Below are 8302 nucleotides of genomic sequence, written 5' to 3'. Positions count from 1 at the left end.
GACAAGGCACGGGCCCTAAGGCTGGTGGATAAGGACATCGAAGGGTTAAATTCTGGGACCGCTGCGGGGAGGAAGGGTTAGAGGAGTCTCCCGAGGAAAGGCCCCCTTCCCGGCATCTCAGGCTCCGGAAACCCGGGCGCGAGGAGCCTGGGAAGGGCTGCCCCGCAGGCCTTGGCCTCCCCCGCGGAGCTCCCTCTGGCCCTGGGAGTGGCCGCTCTCGAATTACAACAAAAGAGGCCGGAGGCCGGGCCTGCCGCGGCGGCCGCCTTCGGGGAAGGGGGTGGGTCCGGGGAGGGGTTTGCCATCCTCCTCTGGTTAAAAGTAAGGGGGAAAAGAGTAAACGCGCGACTCCAGCGCGCGGCTACCTACACTTGGTGCTTGCTTTCTCCAGCCATCGGAGACCAGAGCCGCCCCCTCTGCTCGAGAAAGGGGCTCAGCGGCGGCGGAAGCGGAGGGAGACCACCGTGGAGAGCGCGGTCCCAGCCCGGCCACTGCGGATCCCTGAAACCAAGTAAGAGCGCTTCCCGCGCCACCCCCTCCCCGAAGCGGTTCGCGAGAAAGCGGGAGCGTCCCTATGGGGTCTCCAGGCTTCGCCTGCGCGGGGCTGCCTCTCGACAGTGCCTGGGGGTTCCCAAAGACTTATTGCGGGGAGCGATGCGAGGACGTGCAGGCTAACGGGTCCTCCTGCCGCCCCGGGCGGCCCCGCCCAACCCCACCTCGTACGGGCCGGGCGCGGCGCGGCTGCTGGCGCGCCCGGTGAGCGAGGCGCTGGGTCCCTGGATCGTCCCGAGCGCCCGTTATCAGGCGGGACAGAGCCCGTCGAGTCTCGGTGCGCGCTGGGCGTCTTGGAGAGTGCAGCGTGGCTCCAGGGACAGCGTCTCCGGAATTCTGGCTTTGAGGAGTGGGGCACGCGGGGGACGGGACGGGAGACAGTGACTGCCCTCGGGGCTGTGGTTTTGGGGATGTAGAGCGTGCTGGGCTGGGACGGAGTGGGGGCGGGGACCCCGGGGGCTGCGACCGGGAGCTGTAGCGCCCACTGCTTGAACCCGGTTCAACCCCCAGCCTGCCCGAAAGGCTGTTGGGAGCGCGGGAGCGCCGTGAGTCCTGCGGGAGCAGAGGCGCGCTCGGCACGCCAGGTATGCACTCCCAAGTCGCCCTGCCTCTCCGGGGACCAGGGACCCTCTCCCGCCGTCATCACCTAGAAGCCCTGGAATTGGAAAGAACGGGCACGAGCGAACCCACGGCTACAGCTGATCCCAATCTTGAGCCGTTGGTCCGGTGGTCTGAAGTGCCTACAACTTTTACGCAGGCGCTTTGCCCACCGCGCCCCTTCTCACCAGCCCAAATCTGGAAGCCCTCTGGGTGTGGCTGCCTGCTCGAGGTGTCCCAGGAATCAGCGCTGGAATAGAGATGATTGGGAGAACAAGCGAGGTTCCCTCCTCTCCGTGCCCGAGCTAAGACCATCAAAAAACAGCCGGAGTGCGGGGCGGAGCGGGGCGAGGGTGTGAGGAAGAGAACGCCGCAGAACACGGCGAGGGAGGGGGCTGAACTACTCAATATGGTTAGGAAACCCCAAGTCCTGATGAGGGGAGAGATGTGCATGACAGAAACATGCTCCAAATTAGTTTCGTCCCTAAGATCTTGAAACTGCAGAGATCTCAAAAACAATACTTTTTTTTTTTTTTTTTCTCCCAGAGGAAGAAAAACGCTGAGGCTCACGGTCACTGAGTCGATGTGGGGACTGAAACCCATACCTCTTACTCCAGGCCCCTCCCCTACACCACTGCTAGCCTGTCCGTCCTGGAACCCCAAAACAACATTTGTCATCTTTGGTGGAATGAATTAGTTATTGATGGTGTATCATGTACTTAATGGTCAGGGGTGGGGTTTAGGGTGGAAGAGGAAGAGTTCATTTCCCTGGTCAGTTCCCAGATAAGTGACTGACTCACTGGATCCTAACTTGACTTAATTTTTAATCTTTCTCCTCACCTTTGTCCCGTTCCTCTTCCTGGTCCATAGTATCTGCCCTGGAATGGCCACCAGACCCATGACAAAATGCGTGCTCCCCATGGGCCCCAGTGGCTACCAAGGCTCTCCCCAAGGAAATTGAGTCTCACTAATCTGTGTGTGCACGCGCGCACGTTTGTGTATGCATGTGTGCACGTGTATGTGTGTGCACATGTATGTGTGCATGTGTGTGTGTCTCCACACGAGTGTGTTTGTGTATGTGTGCACCGGTGTGTGTTTATATGCGCACACAGGTGTGTGTGCGCGGGCACGTGTGTGTGCACGCAGTGTGTGTGCGTATGTATTCCTGTGTGCGTGTGTGCACACCTGTATGTGTATTTGTGTGTGTGCATGTTTGCATGTGTATGTGCGTTTGTGCACTTGTGTGTATGTGTGTGCATATGTGTGCACGCATGTGTGCACGTGTGTATGTGTATATGTGTGTGCATGCATATGCATTTGCTTCCCTGTAACTTTGTGTTAGAAAGTGACTTAGTCTAAGGTCACTTAGGCATTGAGTGGCAAAGTTGAGTATGAAACTCAGGTCTGAAAACAAAACGTACTTAACACCACACATTGGCTGACATTTTAAGTATCACAGATAGGAGATTCTGCAAAGATGCTTCCTTTTGTTTTCTTTCCAACTGGCCTCTCCTGGCCTCTTCCCAAGTCCTTGTCCTTTGACCTCTAGATGGCCAGTGTGGAAGGGCTTTGTGAAGGAAACAGATTTTCTGTCCTCTAGATAGACATGACCATCAGCGAAGGTGTTGAGTCCCAGAAAACACTACATTGTTTATTTTTTATTGTCAAAAAATTTCAAGTATGCAAAAAAAGTAGAGAGAAGGGTATAATGATGCCTCATAAGCTTCTCACTGAATTTCAACAGTTATTTTGCCACATGTACATCATCTGTCCCTTTCTTTCTGTCATTGAAGTAGTTTAAAGCAAATCCTATACATCATGTCATTTCATTGCTACATATTTCAGTGTGATTTCTAAAGATTTTACATAACTATGATGCCATATTTAGACCTAAGAAAACTAAAAAAAAATATTTGGTATCATCTAATGCCAAATAGCAGTCTATATTTAAGCATTTCCCAATTTTCCTCAAAATGTCTTTTTTTATAGTTGATCTGAGTTCTGTTGATTTGTGTAACTTGTTACATTCCTATTGTTATGTTCTTCCTTTCAAACTACTTTTCTGTCCACTATGTCATTTGATTCTTACAAGGTCCCACGAAAGAGTTAGGTGAGTATTTTCAAATTCATTTCTCAGCTGAGGAAATGGATAAACAGATAAGCTGTCCAGAGGGCACAGCTGGTGATCCAGGGAGCCAGGGTCTAACCTAGCCTCCTCATGGCTGGGCTTCGGTGGTTCTGGTTCTCCATGTTACTCGTGGACTCTCAGCTGCTCTCTGCAGAGTTCTTCTTGGCTCAGGCTTCATCCTGGGCTTATCACTTCCTATACACCTGCTGTCAGACATGCCTGTGTAAATATTAGTAACTGGACATTTGGTGCTTGAGATAAATGAACTGCAAAATCAGGAAGCCAGGGTTTGTTTCCTAGCTCATTGCAAAACCGTAAGGGCTCAGAGCTGCCCTCTCTGAACTAGAGAGCAGTATACTTCCTCATTATTTGACTCCAAGGTATAAAAATAGGATGAGTGAAATGACTGTTGCTGGGATTCCTGGAAGAAACAAAGGCCCCAGAAAGAAATCTAGTAGAGGACAATCTCCCCTCTCTGAGCATCACCTGAGTACTCTGACAGCTGGTACCTTTATGCTGAAGCCCTCAAATCCTATGACAGAGAAGTAGGGGTATATAGGCTTCCCATTGGAGCCCTTAGTTTATGCATGACTTAATTCTGCATTTGACCAATGAAGATATGTAACACCTGATATGGCTTGGCTGTGTCCCCACCCAAATCTCATTGTGAATTGTAGCTGTCATAATTCCCATGTGTTGTAGGAAAGACCCGATGAAAGGTAATTGAATCATGGGGGTAGATCTTTCCCCTGAGAAGTAAATCTTGTGAGATATGATGGTTTTATAAATGGGAGTCCCCTGTACATGCTCTCTTGCCTGCCACCATGTAAGATGTTCCTTTGCTCTTCCTTTGTCTTCTGCCATGATTGTGAGGCCTCCCCAGCCACGTGGCATTGTGAGTCCATTAAACCTCCTTCCTTTACAAAGTACCCAGTCTCGGGTATGTCTTTATTAGCAGCATGAGAACAGACTAATACAACACCAGAGCCTTCTGCTTTTAGCATTTTCATTACTTAAGTTTATTTGCTTTTGAAATGGAGTGATGAAGAAATTTCTCCACCTTGTTAATGAGACTCGTAAGTTGGAATTCTCCTTTCTTGGCAGATCATGTGGGAAAAAGGAATCTCTTGTCACAGGACTCCTAGATGTTCTGCTGTTAACGCTTGTTGCTTTGAAACAGGAATGAACAGACCTTCCATAAAATAGCCAGTCAGAGGCAGAGAAACTGGTCAACCCGATTCCATCCAACGGGAGGAACTCCGAAGTGGCAAGACATTAACCTTAAACCACCTTGCCTTCTGACGGCCATAGATTCTTTTTCCTTAGCTAATAGGGTGTCTCCATGGAGGAAGAATTTCTAGGTGATTCCACACCAGCAGCTGCAGTTGCACAAGCATGACTGCTTCCTTCATTTTAAAGTTTGGGGAGCCTTAGGAGGTGTTTTAGTCCATTTTCTGTTGCTTATAACGGAATACCTGAAACTCGGTAGTTTATTAAACAAAAGGAATTTAGTTCTTACAGTTATGGAGACTGAGAAGTCCAAAGTCCAGGAGCTGTATCTGGTGAGGGCCTTCTTGCTGGTGGGGACTTGGCAGTATCCCAAGGTGATGCAGGACCATCGTGAGGGGGCTGAGCATGGTAACATGCTAGCTCAAGTCTCTTTTCCTCTTGTAAAGCCACCAATTCCCTTCCCATGATAACCGATTCATCTATTAATTGATGAATGGATTCATCAGTTTATGAGGGCAGAGCACTCACGATTCAACCACTTCTTAAAGGCCACACCTCTCAAAACTGCCACATTGGGGATTAAATTTCAACATGAATTTTTTGGAGGGACACCTATTCAAACCACAGCAGGAGATATGATTTCCCATTCCCAGGGGCTGCCTGGCTTTAAAAGAGCAGCTTGTTACTGTCATCGTCCATTTCCCCCTGGAGAAAGGCTTTTGTGGTCGGTCTGCATGGCAGTCACACCCTGGGTGGTCCATGAGGCCTCAGATGAAGTGGCCCGAGGCCGCTATGCTCTAGGCCCACAGACAAGGCGGGAATAGCAGTTGCAGGCTAGAAAAGGAAGGGCCAACCAGACATTCACAGAGATGCAACCAGAGCAACACACAGCTGAGTCTCTTAAGTCTTCAGTCCTGTGTAAGTTGAAGCAAGACATCAGAAATCTCTCACCTGAGTAATTCCACACATGCACCCACTGCTGTCCAATGCAGTGCTTGCTCAGCAGGGAACACCTCTTGGTCAAGCGTATTGGCAGCCCTTCTACCGTGACCAGCGTCAGGGACGTCTCTAGGCGCCTTTTCAGAATAGCTGGCAACATAGGGAGACCCAGTCTCTACCAAAAAAAAAAAAATTAGCCAGGCATGGTATAGTCCCAGCTACTCGGGAGGCTGAGGCAGGAAGATTGCTTGAGCCCAGGAGGTCAAGGCTATAGTGCATTCCAGCCTGGGCGACAGAGTGAGACCCTGTCTCAAAAACAAAGAAAGAATAGCCACTTGGTTGATGATGATAAAGGATGCTGGGGACTGTGTAGTTCAGACTTCTGTCCAGAGTTTTAACAAATCTTTTGCATTTTCTGTGGCAGAAACAATATTACCAGGCAAGTAGTGTGTGTGGCAGATGAGAACAAGAACTAACTCAGCAGATGCTGAGGTTGTGGTTAGGAACACAGTTAGTAGGTTCTTCTTGTCCAGGGCTTTTGATCCCTTCACTTGGGATACCTTAAGTATTATATTTAATTACAGTCTTCTAAGCAAAGAGTGATGTTTTCTTTTTAGTTTTTTCATTCCTACAATCCATGTCAGACAAGCAGACACAGCTGGCCCTCTGGATGTCCTGTGGCAACAGACATATCCTCCTTGATGTGTTGCCAACAAAGTGCTGAGGGTATCTTCTGCAAAAATGATGCCACTTGCCTATAAAACATACACTTATGACAAGATAACTTATGGTGATGACTTGTGAACAACTTAATTTGCAGTTTCTTTATAATATCTTTCTGGAACTTGGATCCATGAACTTCTTTTGCCCCCAGGCTTGTCCTGATATACCACTGGGGTACCAAGGTAAACACAGCATAGCTCTTCAGAGTGCCTGCATGACTCGAAGATGTAGTAAGAAAGATACTTTTCTAAATATCTTTCTAAAACAATTACAAATATAAAGTTGAGTAAAGCACATTTCTTTTTTTTTTTTTTTTTTTTTTGAGACAGAGTCTTACTCTGTCACCCAGGCTGGAGTGCAGTGGTGCAATCTCAGCTCACGGCAACCTCCACCTTCCAGGTTCAAGAGATTCTCCTGCCTCAGCCTCCCGAGTAGCTGGGATTACAGGCCTGCAACACTATGCCCAGGGAAAAGCATATTTCTTTTTTTTTTTTTTTTTTTGAGACAGTCTTGCTCTGTTTCCCAGGCTGGGAGTGCAGTGGCACAATCTCGGCTCACTGCAAGCTCCGCCTCCCGAGTTCACGCCATTCTCCTGCCTCAGCCTCCTGAGTAGCTGGGACCACAGGCGCCTGCCACCATACCCAGCTAATTTTTTCTATTTTTAGTAGATACAGGGTTTCACCGTGTTAGCCAGGATGGTCTTGATCTCGTGACCTCGTGATCCACCCGCCTCGGCCTCCCAAAGTGCTGGGATAGGTGTGAGCCACCATGCCTGGCCGGAAAAGCATATTTCTAAAGATGCTTTCACCCACCCCAAGAATAGCATATCTAGGTAAAATCACATGATCCTAAGTATATACCCATATAGGCTTTTTGGGTTGCTTTTGTGTTTATTGTGGTAAAATATACGTAACATAAAACTCACCATCTTAACTATTTTCAAGTGTACAGTGCAGTGGCGTTAAGTATGTTGACACTGCTGTGCTACCATCACCATCAGCCATCTCTGGTACTTTTGCATCTTCCCAAACAGAAACTCTGTACCCATTGAACACTAACTCCCCTCTCCCCCTCCGACCAATCCCTGGCAGCCCCCCATTCTACTTTCTGTCTCTGTGACTATGACTGAACTAGGTACTTCATATAAGTGGAATATATTATATTTGTCTTTTCGTGTCTGGCTCATTTTACTTAGCTTGGCTTCCAGGTTTTTTCACGTTGTAACCTGTGTCAGAATTTCCTTCCTTGTTGAGCCTGAATAATATCCCACTGTATGGATAGACCACATTTGTTTATCTCCTCCTCCACTGGTGGACATGTGAGTTGTTTCCACCTTTTGGTGACTGGGAATAATGCTGCTGTGAACATTGGTGTACAAATGCCTGTTATGGATGAACTTTTATAAAGTGAACATGCCCTTGCTACTACATCAAGAATAGAACATTAGCAAGAGTGCATGAATTTAAAGGCAAAGCAGGAGATTTCAAATACGTTTCATGCCCAAACATGGCTGCTTCAATTACACCTCAAGATCTTGGGACTGGATATTGATTTTCTCTACCATGAGGGGGTTTGGAAGAGATATTTGAAAGAACACAGTTTATAATCTGTGATTTGAAAGAGTCAGTTTATAATCACAGATAAGTTATGAGATTTAAGTAGCTCCTTTCCTTAAAACGTCTAGGGATGGGAGTATAACCTGTTGAGGTTTGCAATTGTAGCTGTGTTAGGGTATCACCACTAGGATCATTCCAGGCTGCCCCTTGGCCATTGTAGGGTTCAAATCCACCTGGAGAACTCCCGCCTTTCTGGCAGCTTCTGCTGGAGCACAAGTCTAAGCCCATTCTTTGGCCGTATCCTGTCTGCCCTCCTCATTTCCTTCCTCCCTCCTTCCTTCCTTCCCTTCCCACCTGATCTCTCTCTCGTTTTTTTGTTTTTTGTTTTTTTTTGAGACTGAGTTTTGCTCTTGTTGTCCAGGCTGTAATGCAATGGCACGATTTGGCTCACCGCAACCTCCGCCTCCTGGGTTCAGGCGATTCTCTTGCCTCAGCCTCCCGAGTAGCTGGGATTACAGGCATGTGCCACCACGCCCTGCTAATTTTATATTTTTAGTAGAGACAGGGTTTCTCCATG

At 48.4% G+C, this 8302-nt stretch overlaps 1 protein-coding gene across 2 annotated transcripts in view; it reads left to right on the top strand.

Moving 5' to 3' along the window:
• The first annotated feature begins 285 nt into the window (after window positions 1-285).
• The window catches only part of LOXL2 (lysyl oxidase like 2), a 106650-nt gene continuing 98633 nt past the window's right edge, over window positions 286-8302 (top strand). Inside the window, exon 1 of one of the 2 annotated variants that reach the window (XM_024345097.3) lies at window positions 286-511. The gene's annotated coding sequence lies outside the window, so the exon portion shown is untranslated. The remainder of the gene's footprint in view (window positions 512-8302) is intronic. The other variant, XM_009455010.5, reaches the window with a different exon arrangement.

This window comes from Pan troglodytes, chromosome 7, assembly GCF_028858775.2.
Source record: "Pan troglodytes isolate AG18354 chromosome 7, NHGRI_mPanTro3-v2.0_pri, whole genome shotgun sequence".
Lineage (NCBI taxonomy): Eukaryota > Metazoa > Chordata > Mammalia > Primates > Hominidae > Pan > Pan troglodytes.
The sequence above is the reverse complement of the archived record's forward strand: the minus strand, read 5'-3'. Positions and strand labels throughout refer to the sequence as shown.